This window comes from Castor canadensis, chromosome 10 (assembly GCF_047511655.1).
Source record: "Castor canadensis chromosome 10, mCasCan1.hap1v2, whole genome shotgun sequence".
In the NCBI taxonomy this organism is placed as follows: Eukaryota; Metazoa; Chordata; class Mammalia; order Rodentia; family Castoridae; genus Castor; species Castor canadensis.
Window position 1 is genome coordinate 53,596,739 of NC_133395.1, and position 14,281 is coordinate 53,611,019.

A 14,281-nucleotide genomic window follows, 5' to 3' on the forward strand; every position below is an offset into this window, starting at 1 on the left:
AGGAATGGCTAAAATGGTAGACTGATTGCCTACCCAAATCCTCATATCACCAAAAAAAATCCCAAAAAACAAAACAAAATGTTGAAACATGTATAAAAATGTTTGTTTAAAATGGAGAATTACTTTAAAGGTCTACTGCTTCCATCTGCTAAGCTATCCCAATTTGCCACTATCAATTCTTTGGAAATGAACCACAGTTCTACCAGGCACCATCATGTGGGACAGAGAAGTTGAAAAGGCTCCCAGTTTTCACCAGAAACTCTGACAGTATTGTGACAGGAGAAGTCAAATGCATGAAAGCAGAAAATGACCCATGATCACCTCAGAGCTATTTCAAGCTTTCCAAGTATACATCCAAAATTACATGTATTGATCTTTATTTCAGGGATAGTAGACACTAGCTTGTAGGAACTCTTTAAAATGTCTAGAGTAACTGTAAACAGCATTTCTACACAGAATTTCTTTTTGAATAGAGTTCCTAAAATGAACCATGAGGTCTTTTCACCTCTGACAATATGAACATCCAGATAGATACTGTATTACATGGTTGCCACTGGTCATTAGTTTTCCCAGTTTTGATGGCCAAGTGGGCTGAGTCCTTTCTGAAGGCCAGGTCACAGTCAGGTCTAAATTTAGCATTTCGTAAGACTTTCCTATTAACCTTAAGTCTGTAATTTAACCCTACCCGAATGCCCCAGCTGACCATACATTACTGAAGCCATGCCATTCCCAGGCATGCTGAAGGCTCAGATCCTGTTATTTCTTGGCTGAAAGAAGGTCAAAAGTATTCCAAATTGAATCAGGGGAAGAGAATATTATGAGGTCATTAGTTAGACTTCAGGGTCAGTTCTGATACCCCACGGAAAAGAAAGGACAAAAGTTCAATCTGACAGTACAATTTTTATAGAAGGGTTACAAAGAACTGCAAGGAACAAGCAAGAGGGGTGTCCTCTTCAATAATGCTTAGAGTTAGCGGCAGTGGCCCGGGCTCTCCCAGAACCTGCTAGAAGCATCGTCTGTGGAGTGGTAAAGGCAAGAGGAGGGTAGCCAACTTACAAAACTCCCAGAGTACAACAACATGAAAGAAGATTGTGTATGATCATTTGTAAGTCAGCCAAATATTTCTAGACATAACCAGCCAACTTTAATGAGGAAGAGTGGTCTTCAGAGACAGAGTGAGGGCAAGAAGTGACATGAAGAGCTAAAACGAGTCAGGTCCAGGACCAATCTGATTACAGACTTTTATAGATGCTATCTGACAATGTATTAATAATAAACAATTTCCATTTTTAAAAATTTTTTTAATAAACTTTTGAAAAATTTTAGATTGATTGAAATTCTGAATGACAAGAAAAAGTCCCTGTACCCTTGTCATGCAGTCTTCCCTAATAGTAACATCTTATGTAACTGTTTTGTTTGTGGAAAGAAAAAATATTAAGAAAATAATATCCACATGTTAATATTAAGTAAACTACAGAACATTCAAATTCCATCAGTTTTCCATTGTTAGTTATCATTCTAGGATATAATTCTGATAGCACATAATACTTAATATTATTTTCTTTTTAAATTACAGAAAAACTCATCGATTTGAAAATATATATCCTGTGTTTTAATAATGTGAAAGATATAATCCTTACCTTTGAGGATATTACAACTTAATAGAAAAAAGAAGCAAAAATGTGTGGCAATTGTAGTACATTATGATAAATACTGTGACAGGAGCAGGCATGGTAGACTATGTAAGTACTCACAGAAAACTAAGTTGGTTTAGGTGAGAGGACATTTATACTGCATCTACAAAGGGAGACAAGAGTTACAAGGCAGTTAAAGGCGGGGGAAGCTATTCCAAACAGAAGAAACCTATTTAAAGTAAATAGTCATTTTGCAGAAAATTCTATACATATATGGTTTTGAAAACCTTCTTTTGTTCAATTTTTCATGAAACATTTTTTTTTATCCTTTTCTCTTTATTAAAACATTCAAAAGAATCAGTCATTAGATGTGGTACACCTGGTTGCTGGTAAGCTCACAGGCACTGACATTCTCTAGCCTGACATATCTAATTCATTCTTAGTGTCAAATGCAAAGCCCTGTAGTACTAGATCTCAGATCTTTATTTTAATATTTGTTGTATTCTTTTAAATGTTAATACTTTATCACAATCATCTTAAATTGTAAACTCCTAGGAGATAATGATTTAATTCCATATTCTGATGATCCTTCAATAAATAAATACCGTTTAAGTGACTATTTCTCCCTTCATAGATTTGGGAAACAGGTGATCATTACATATATGTGTATACATTTCTTTTTCAGTGAGGGGAAGAGGAGAGAGAAAAAGAGAGGGGCAGGAGGAGTGAGAGAGAACACTTGTCTTGTTTTTTCTTGTTAAGCACTTTACTTTTCTTCTTAAAGAACTACCATGCAGATAATGATATAACAGAAGACAAAATCTGAGCTCCTGAAACTGTAATTAAATTTGTTGAAGAGAACCATGAAGTTTTTAGTTTAATATGGTAGCAGACTAACAATACCTTAATTTCTTCCAACTTCCCATTACAATGTCAATGAAGATAACTATGTAATGCGTATAAAGCTGTAATCCAAATTACTACTAGAATGATGTTGCAGTTAAAAGGAAACACACATGTGAAGATGCACATATTCTTCATATCTACAAATATAGCCTCAATATAGCTAACACCCTTTTCACGCATTGATTGAAAACTCTTAAGTCAACACAGACATCATTTCTCATTCCTTTTTCCTTTTTCCTTCTTATACTATAACTGTCCTACCTATTTGAAGAAATTAATTTCTCACAGAAATAATTTCATTCAGTCTTCAACAACTGAAAAGCATTTGATATTTTGCCCTACTTGCAAGCCAAGAAGCTAGCCACCAGTTTTGTTGATGCTGGCAAAGGATGTGAGACTCTGGACTAGAGAGAACAAATAGTTTATTACAATAACAATAATAGTCAGAGATTTGATATTATTGAGCAGATTTCTTAAATTCTAACACCAAAGACATGCAAAAAGTAGTAGCTAGTGGATTGTGTCATAGAAGTAGAAAACAGTGAACTGAAGGAAACACAATATTTTGTAATGAATGCTTGTTTTTGCTATGGTAAGAAGGCATTAACTTTATTGTCTTTCAAATAATCTTGTCTTTGCTTCAGAAGGAGACACTATATCTTCTAATGTTTAAGATAATGCTAGCTACTATCTGAATATTTTTCCACAGAGTCTAGAACAAAAAGTATCAGCGCATAACTCACAAGATACACAAAGGCATGAGACCTGTGGATAATTGTCTTTCTATAAGTATCTTTGTTCATTGGGAACTTACTATTCTCCCCTCTCCTCTTAATTCTCCAGCACAGAAGCTTAGGGCTCTATCTGGCAAGTCCAGAACCCCGTGAAGAGCCATGAAATAAAAGAAACAGGAAGGTATTGAAAATGTCTCCTTTTGTGAGTGAGTGTATTATAAGTGAAGTGGCAGTAGTCTAGAAGCAGCTATAAATTATAACTTGGTATGTTTCATAAAGAATATAAAGAACACAAAAAAAGTTCAGCAACTGAAAAGCAACATTGTTTTATTTTTTTCTACATGAAGTCTAATAAGAATTTTTATTAAGAATAGTTTTCAAAGGATATATTTTGAAAATATTTTTGGCAAAAGACACCTACTGTCTAACTAAAGACAAAAATAAAAGGAAGTAGATATAGTTTTACGGGTTTAGCCATAGTGTCCAGCCTTAAATTGAAGTCAAGAAACTGTACAAGGAGATGTATTGAGCAACAAACCCAGAATGCATCTCCTTAGTGCTATGACTCAGAGAGGCAGGATTGAGTCATGTTTAAGGACAAAGTTGTGAATGCCTGTGGGTTGCTTTAATCTAGGACTTGCATATATTTGAACCACCTTGTATCTTGGTATCTTCGTATAAAATGGCAGTGATAATAGAACATACCTCACTGGAATCATGGGAAGATTAAATGGACTAATAAATGCAGTGTTCACAGCCATGCCTAGAGAGAATAAATATTCAGGTCATACCACCTGACTATCTGCTAAGCCACAAAAATTTTCAGAATATCATCCTACTTCTGCCTTCCCAGTGAATATTACATTTTTTTTCTGAAATTACAAATTCTAAGCATATTTTTGTCTTGTTATTCAACTATCTAGGGAGTTTTTTTTCTGTAAAGTATCAAATACATTAGAAAAGAAAAAATAATATTTGTGATACATGGAGTGTTTTAAGTATAACCACCTGAAATTAAAAGAGGAATATAATTTATTAAAAACTCAATTTGCTTTTTTCAGTAATTTGAGAATTATATTTTTTCTCTTAAACTTTTAAAGGGAAAAATTTTAATCATATAGAAAATTATATCCAATGATTAAAAAGTACCCTCACCCTGCTTGATAACTACCCATACAGCCAAACTTGTTTCAGCTATACTGCAGGCTACTTCTGACACCAAAAATTACTGAGTAAAAACTCCAGATATTCTAAATATTTCTTCTATATCACATTACTCTAACCTTGATTGACTTTTCCTAACTGATATACACTAGTCTACGTCTCTAGCAAAACAGTTAATATTTAAAATTTTTCACTTCAAAAAGTTTTTTTGTGTTATTTTCCTCACTTGATATTTCATCATTTCATCTTTTATTCTAATGTCATTTATTTTTCATTTCCAGAAAATATGTCAGAAAAACAGAAAAGCACATGAACATGTAACAAGGGCATTGATATTAACACATGATGCAGTGAACATACCTACTTATGATATATGAGTTAGCACTGTGCTTTTCTCCATTGATAAGAATACCTCCTAGAAGCCTAGATAGAAGATACATAAAAACAACAAAATAAGAAATTATATCATGAGACTTGAATGTAATTAACGGTTGGTTTATGGTAGAAAATAAAAGGAATTTTAGCCTTGGATTGAGAAAAAACTTCTTAGGAAAGGGAAGAAAGAATATTCTGAACATTAGGTGGTGGGAGATATATAGACTTTCATGCTTTCTAACATGAGCAGAAAAGAATTAGATTTCACCCACAATACTGCAAATGAAACTTTTAAAAATGTATTTGCAAATACCAATCAGAATACATCTTAATTTTAAATAATAAAAAAGTATATCAGTCTTTTTTGAACTATCATACACAAGAAAATGACAAGTCTATATTGGGGGAATGTGTATTTCAACAGAAAATGTCAGAATATGTTAGGATATCTATGTACAAAGTTAGAGCATGGAGCCATACTGAGAAAATTCACTATCAAAAAGACAAAAAGAAGAGACAACAATATCAAATGAATGAGAAGAGAAATAAAACCTACAATGAAATAACTACCCATGTGCCAGTTGAGACAAAATCAGCCTATACATTGTTACAAGAGATACACAATATAAAATGAAATAATATAGACAACATGAAAATCAAGGCATGTGCAAATCTATAGCTAAGAGTGAGCAACAACATATCGAACAAGGGAGAATTTAAAATAAAATCATGTATGGAAAACATACCTTAAAATGTAATTCAAAGTGAAAATACTGTAATAATAAAACTGTATCATGTAATAACACAGACTCAAAATGAATTCTTAAAAATTATTCAAGCATGTTGATTTATACTTAATAATAGCATATTATGCACTTGAACATTGCTAAGAAAATAGATGTTAATGTTCTCAAAACACACTCAAAACAAAAGATAAGTATGTGAGGTGATGGATACATTGATTAGCTTGAAGGATGGGGATACAGCCCAGTAGAAAAACCTTCTCTAGCACACAGTCCCTAGGTTCAATCTCTGATACTGAGAAAAAAAATTAGCTTGAATATGGTAATCATTTAATAACATTACATTTATTAAAGTATCATATTGTACAATAAATATAACATGGCAATTTTTATTTGTCATTATACCTTAACAAAGCTGGAAAAACAAAATAAAATAAAAACAATGACATAAAATTTCCAAATATGTAAAATGTCAAAAACTTCATGAAATTAAAAGACAAGTGAAAAATAAGAGCAATGTTTATAATATGTAAATCAAGATTTAAATCCTCCAATAACAAAGAGTTCTTATATAGCAGTAAGATTTTATTAATTATTTTACTGATCATAAACATGAGGAGCAAGTATAAAAACAGCTTTATTTTCAGTAGTAATAAAAAACACAACTAAAATACTGAAATTCATTTATCATCCCTCAAGTAGACAAAGATTAAAAGAGGGTAAAGAACAAGTTTTAGCAAGAATGTGGGTACACAGGCATTTTCCTTCATCTCCAGTGAAAGTTTAACTTGCTATAGATTCAATGAAAACAATGTGGAAATGTAAATAAATCATTGAAATGGTTGGGATTTTAACAAGCAATTCTGCATATGAAAACTTATATTTAAAAATAGCTGTTCATTTGTTTAAGAATATAGTTACATAAGTATTACAATGTTATTCATGAAGAAAAATAAGAAAAGAAACCAACTAAAAAAGGAAATAAAGGCATATTCATAAATGAAATTTTAACAGTTATTAATGTATAACCAAGTAAACATTTAAGTAAACATTAACTGGTAAGAGAATCTTTGTATCAACTTGTTAGAGGATGATAGTAGTTTATAAGATAATATGTATGAATTACTGTGTGTGTCTGTATACGTGAACAAGAAGAATTGAAAAAGTATTGAAAATGTTAGACTTGAGGCAATTCACATTCTATACATAACACTTATTGATAGCTTCTTTATGACTATGCATGGATATTTGAGGAAAATAAATATGAAGGGGGTTAAAGGTCATTCTGAGCAGAAGGAACACTAACGGCACAGTGTTTGGGGGGAAATGAAAACCATTATATTACTCCAATCATATTAAGAAAAGTGGAATAAAACACTGACTATGACAAAAACTGAAGAAGATCTCAAAAAATTGTATTTTAAAAGGTCTATGTTTAGAAACATAGTAGTTCAAAGAAAGGACCAGCAAATTGGCATTATTAGATGTTATTAGCTCAGGAAAAGCACACTGTACGTGAAAACAATATGGAGAACTAAAATACACATTATATTAAAGGAAGAATAATCAAACTCTTTTTAGAATTATTACAAGTTGGTTTCCAGAAAAGGTAATATTTTAACCCAGGCATAAAGTACAGATAAAAATTTCAAAAGCAGATAAAGGAGTAATATCAAGTCAGACAGAGGATGTTAAAACAAAGACAGAGGAACATATGAAAGCATTTATGTGTGACAATATTTAAATACTGTTGATGCCAGATAGAAGCCATTCTATGTAATCTAGAATCCATTTAGAAACAGGAAGATTTTAAGGAAAAAAAAATTTTCATGTCAACTCTCAGTTTATAGTTTTGGAAGATATATATAAATGTTTGCTTGAGTAGAAGGGAAATCAAGGAAAGGCAAAGTGAAAGAGGTCAGATAAGATGCTAGATAAGTGGTCTTGGTTAAAGATGAAGAAAACCTGACCTGACATAGTAATAAAAAAAGAAGAAAGAAAAAAAAAGAAGGAAGGGAGGGAGGGAGGGGGAGAAGGGGAAGGGAGAGAGGAAAAAAGGGAGAGAGGAAGGGAAGATCACCACCCCTTCTGTATGTTGAACCGGGAACCGCCACCTTTGCCAGCACCATTAGGACCTACATGTGTGATAATAGCCACTCCCACAAATGTCTGTCCCCAATAGCCACTTCCTTAAGCTTGTTCAAATCAGAACAAGCCATGGTACAAGGACTTCCATGTTCCTCAGTCACTTCAAGCAACATCACATGCTACTCCACCTGTTGAAGATCCTCTTGATTTCTAGCAATGTAAGAATGGAATCCTACACCTCTGTTTAAATGGGACTAGACAACTGATGCACAGATGACATGCGCAGGAATTTCAGGTGCTCAGGGTTCTTCAGCCTGTTCTGAGAATGAAAGCATAGGCAGACTCCAGCAACAGAGGTTGGAAAGATTTTATTTGTAGAGAAGAGAACAGAAAGATTGCATAGTGGGGAATGCAGGGGGACCTGGAAACCAGTGGTCTGTTTCTGGGTGGGGATTGGGTTTTTATAGACTTTGTGAGTATTGCCTGAGGGCAGAGATGTCTCTCAGGAGCAGACGGAAGTTTCCTGGGAAGGAGAGGTGTTTCCTTGACCACTTATCACCATTAGGGACCTTCTGCAGTCTGTCCTTCAATCCCCCCTCTCAGTGGTCACCCTAACTGCTCCTAGGGGTAGGGGCAACACAGTCTGTTTAGTAACTTCTTTCTGCTGACAGGGGGCAATGAAGGTCCCCACAGCATCAGGGCTGACCATGAGAGGGGTTTTCTTTTTTTTTTTTCTTTTATTCGTATGTGCATATAATGTTTGGGTCATTTGTACCCCCTCACCCCCTTCTTTTCCACTCACCCCCTCCCTCTCCTCCCCACTCCCCTCACTACCAGGCAGAAACTATTTTGCCCTTATCTCTGATTTTTTTGAAGAGAGAGTATAAGCAATAATAGGAAGGACCAAGGGTTTTTGCCAGGTGAGATAAGGATAGCTATACAGGGAGCTGACTTGCATTGCTTTTCTGTACATGTGTTTTACCTTATAAATTAATTCTTCTCAAACTAAACTTTTCTCTAGTTCCTGGAATCCTATCATTTGCAAGTAAATGGATGGAACTGGAGAACATCATTCTGAGCAAGGTTAGTCTGCCCGAAAAGACCAAAAATTGTATGTTCTCTCTCATATGCGGACATTAGGTCAAGGGTAAACACAACAAGGAGTCTAGACTCTGATCACACCATAAAGTGAGAGCAGAAGGAGACTGCAATAGTAGATCATTTTCATCTCCGTCAGAGGCATTTGTAGTTTGATGGATTCTAGGTGAGAAGAAACAAACTTGACAAGTAAGTTTAAAATGCAAGGCTCAAACACAAGCAAGAGAATAATAGGACCTATAGGCCCCAGAAAGGGTAGGAACCAAGTCTTGGAGGGGAGCCAGGGTTTTATTTAGTCCAATACCTGTGTAGAAACCTGAGTTTCAAGAGATTGTTCCAGAGCCACTTAGCTTGTTGGAGAACGTAATCTGCAAGTTCCCCTACAATGCCTGAAGTGTTTATATATGTGCAACAGGAAGTATTGGTCATGGCACATACCACCTCCTTGTTTAGCCAAAAGAAAATCTAGGGCCAGGCATTGGTCCGTGACCATATAGGCAAGGGACGACAAAGACCTTTGCATGTCCTTAATAGCAAGGCCTACCTGGTCTGAGGTGCCCTCTACTACTTTGGTTAGGTTTTTTGCAGTTTCATAATTTGCAATCACCCCATAGCTGATTCCAGCTAGGACTGCAATTAATGCTGTTATCCCTAAAACTATTAGAATAATCTCCCTTTTAATCCTATGGGAAGCTGTTCCTTTTGTAGTTAGCATTCTTTTCTCTCAAATGGCTGCATGAGCATGCAGGATCAGGAAGGCATACTAAGAATCTGTATAGATGTTGACTCTCTGTTCTTTTGACAGTCATAGGGCTTCTGTTAGGGCTACTAATTCTGCCAATTGTGCACTTGTATTAGGAGGAAGAGGACCTAATTTGAGGGTGCCAAATTTTGTTACAACCACAAACCCTGCATGTCTGACACCATTTTTGACAAAGGAACTGCCATCAGTATATAATTCTAGATCTTGGTTTTTTTAAGGGTCGATCAGTTAAGTCAGGTTGGACAGCATAATTTTCCAAAAGAACCTCCTCACACGATTATCCAGGATTTCCCTCTGCCTCTGGTAGAAGGGATGCAGGATTTAGGTTCCAACAGGTCCTTAAAATTATTTCTGTCCCTGCCAGAAGCTGGGCCTGGTATTTAAGTACATGGTTATCAAATAGCTAAAGTTCTCCTCCCATTAGGGATTGGTTTAGGATAAATTTTTGAGCTTCAGGTACTAGAAGGCTTACTGCAGCCATTGCTGTAAGGCATTCTGGCCATCCCTTGGTTATCTGACCTAACTCTTTGCTTAAGTAGCCTGCTGGCTGGGGAGTGATGTCCCAGAGCTGAGTCACCACTTCCAAGGCCAGTCCTCCCTTTTCATAGACATATAATTGAAACTTGTCTTGTACTGGGAGACTCAGTGCTGGAGCTGTCATAAGGGCCTTTTTTTAACTGATGGAATGCATTTTTTGACTTGTCATCCCATTTAATAAAGGGTTTGGGATCCTTCTGTGTTTTCCTTAAGGATTTGATATAAGGGCCTAGCTAGGTCTTCATATCCCAGGATCCAAATTATACAGTATCCTGTGACCCTTCAAAAAGGCCCTCAATTGCTTTAAAGTTTTAGGTAGAGGAAATGTCAGAATTGGATGGATTCTATCTTCTCCTAGAGCCCTCATTTCTTTCTCCAGGACAAGACCTAAATATATGACCCTAGACTGACACAATTGGGCTTTTTCTTTAGAGATTTTATATCCTCTATTTGCTAAGAAGTTTAGTAAGGATTCAGTGGATTGTAAAATGACAGGCTCAGTCAGTCCACAGAGCAGGAGGTCATCTACATATTGTAGCAGAGTAGCTTGTGGATACTGCCACTCTGCCAAGTCTTGGGTTAGAGGGGTTAGAGCCAACCCAAAGCAGTGGGGGCTGTCTCTGAATCCCTGGAGGAGGACAGTCCAGGTGACCTGTCTAGACTTTTGTGGGGGTTCCTCAAAGGCAAAGATAGATTGACTTTAAGGGTGTAAGGGAATGCAAAAGAAAGCATCCTTTAAGTCCAGGACAGAGTAGTAGGCAGTACCTGGAGATATTTGGGCTAAAAGCCTGTAGGGATTTGGAACTACAGAGTGGAGAGGCACTACTGTTTCATTGACCAGGCAGAGATCTTATACTAGCTTCCATTTTTTAGGTGCCTTCCTGACATGGAGAATAAAAGTATTATATGGGCTGGAGAATTCTATTAGCAATCCCTGTCTCTTTAAGTCTTTGATTATGGGAATTAGCCCCTCCTTAATTTCTGGCTTTAAAGGATATTGGTTTTGATGGGGAAACCAGGAAGGGTCCTTGAGATGAATTAGGACTGGACAGCTGTTCGTGTCCATCTCATGGTATATCCATCTGTCCACACTGTGGGATCTACTTGTTCCTCTATTGTAACAAGCAAAAGTACTCTCCTGGGGGTAAAAGGATCTGTACCCCCAATTTAGATAGAAGGTCTTGTCCTAGCAGAGGAGTAGGGGTTTCTGGGACAATTAAAAAGGAAGGACAAAAATGGAAATCTCCCCAGGAGCAGGCCACAGGCTGAGTGAAATAACATTCTAGAGGCTGGCCTGATATGTCCTTGGAGGACCTGGGTCTGAGAGAGAAAGGAATAGCTAAGATGTTGGCTCCAGTATTGATAAGGAGGCTGACCTTGTGCTTTTCAATTTTTCAGTAGTGAGTAAAACCTGGGGCTCCCCTGCTTTTATGGTGGTCACATGAACCTGTATGGGAGGCCCCGAGACCTGTCATTGTCTGGGAAGCTCTGGACTTGGTTCCCCTGGGAACCAGGGACAGTGTACCTTCCACTGTTTTCCCTGACAAATGGGGCAGAGTCCTGGAGGTAGCTTTCTCTGGGGGCACTCCCTCCTAAAATGGCCTGCCTGTCCACATTGAAAGCAGGTTTGGACTTTGCTCTGGGGAAGCCTGAGTGCTGCCATCAGAACCTCCTGCCATGTATCCTTTCTCTTTTCCTTTTCCAGGTCCTTCTATTCTTTTTCTAAGTCCCTATTATAGTATATGGACATGGCTACATGGACCAATTGGTCTAGATCTCTGTTTCCCTCAGCCACCAGTTTTTGAAGCTTTTTACAGATATCTGGTGTTGACTGTGTTAGAAATTTATCTTTTAGGATGATTTACTCTTCCTGTGACTCTGGTACAATGTTGGTATGCTTTTGCAAAGCAGCCTTAAGTCTCTTTAGGAAAGCTACTGGGGTTTCTAAGGGTTCTTGCTGTACGGCCATGACTTAGCCCCTCAAGAATGCAGTTGATGAAATGGTTACAGCTCCATTCATATGTGTCATTTTCAGGGTCCCACTTAGGGTCATATCTAGGTACTGCCTGATCTGTTGGAATTAGGAATCGAGGCTCCCTTTTAAGTATCCATTGTCTTTGTCTTTTTTCTCCCTCCCCCTCAACCTCCTGTGAGGGCCCAGTCTGAGACAGGCATAGGGCCATATTTATCTAAGTGATAATTGTCTGCAGCTTTGACTGCCTGATCTAGTACCCACTGTTTCTCCGGAGCAGTAAGGGTCTGAGATAGCAGTAGCATTACATCTTCCCAGCACAGTTTAAAGTTTTGGCTGAATTCTCTAAATGCCTGGATGCACTGGTCTGTGTTTTCTGTGTAATTCCTAAGTCATTTTTTATTTCTTTAAGTCGACTCACTCTAAAAGGAACATGAGTCTTATCCCCTCCAGGAGTTAACCAGAGGGAGTAGAGTCCTGTGGGACTATGTCTGGTGTGTGAGGTAGCTGGGTAAGGTGGGAGAGGAGGAGCTGATGGAGCATTAGATGGATTCTGTGGTTCAAGGGAGTTGGGGGCTTTTTGCAAAGGGTTACCATGGTCTGGGTATCTAACCTGCATTTGCTCAGTCATTCTGGGTGGTCTCTTAGAAAAAGAACATTTGAACATATGGAACTTTGTTCCACTTTCCCTCCTTTTTTCAGAACATATCTAATTGAAGAATAGTATTATAATTAATGCTCCCTGAAGAAAGAAACTCACTGCTGTTTAGTGAAAAGTGGGGAGGGGAAAGGGGAAGGAGAGACCAAGGATTGGGGAAAACAGAGTTTCCAGGCTCAATGCATGAGGGATTACTGGTTACCACTGCTCTCCAGGTCAACCCTGCCCAAGGGCAGTACTGGAGCACTGGAAGCAAGGGGTGACCTCTACTCTTGGGCCACAGAAACCATGAAGGAAGCATAAGAGATCTGATTGTTTGCCTCAGACATGGCTGGAGGGGTCCAAGACCTAGCTGCCTTTAGAGCCTCAGGGTGGGTCAGGAAGTTGCATCTCCAGCCTTCAGGTGACACTGGGTAGTGACCCAGCCACAACACATTTTATAGCTTGAAGACAAACTTTCCTTTCCACTGGCTGTTTTCCAATCTCCTCTTAAGTGGGTCAGATCTTGAAAGAGAGGGAGAGTTAGAGTTTAAGAAGAAGAAAAAAGCCTGGGTGCAATGAAGTCTGGCTCCACCCAGGTAGCACTGGCAGTCTGATATAAGCCCCCAGCTGGCATCTGAGTTTTCTCAGATTGCCTGCCTTATAACTGTAATGGGCTCAAAGCTTTTCCTCAGTTTCCCAAGGGAGAAATCCTTTTTAACAAGACAGAGAGAGAGAGAGAAAGAGAGAGAGAGAGAAGGTCAACCTGAGAGTTCCACCATAGATAGGCCATAGGTGGGGGGGCTCTCCTGGAAAACAGACTCCACCAGAGTGCCAGACACTCACAGTCACATTCCTAGGCAACCTTTCCCAGTTTGGCACAACCTGTACCGACCTCAGGTGATGGCTTGTCCCTTCGTGCATCATCAAATATGATGCAGAGATGACACGTGCAGGAATTTCAGGAGCTCAGGGTTCTTGAGCCACTCTGAGAATGAAAGCACAAGCAGACTCTGGCAGCAGAGGTTGGAAACATTTTATTTATAGAGAAGAGAAGAGAAAGACTGCATAGAGGGGAATGCAAGGGGACCCGGAAACCAGTGGTCCCATTTCTGGGTGGGGATTCAGTTTTTATAGCCTTTGTGAGTATTGCCTGAGGGCAGGGATGTCTCTCAGGAGCAGACAGAAGTTTCCTTGGAAGGAAACTCCTTGACCTTTTGGTACCTCCTACAAGAGAGGTAATGGACAATCTGACCAAGATCCTTATTTCTTTCCATTGCCAACCTTTAAATCCTGAATCTCTCAGATATCCACAGAAACTCCTTGGACCATTATTTGCTTAACTGAGATAAAGTAGTCAAAATATCTACAAATCTGGAGGGGGAAAACATCTGAGATGCTCTCATCATTCCATCAATACTTATCATCTAATTATCTCTCCAAGAAACATAGCACTGCCTTTAAGTAACTTGATCACCATCAAATCCTCTTTAACACTGAACATTTTGAGCAGGATGTTCCTACACAGCCATTAAGAGGAAATGTTTAAGGTATATGGAATACTTTCCATTCAATAGGGATATCGAATGGGAAATTCAAGATTCAAACAAATGAAAAGATAACCTCTAAT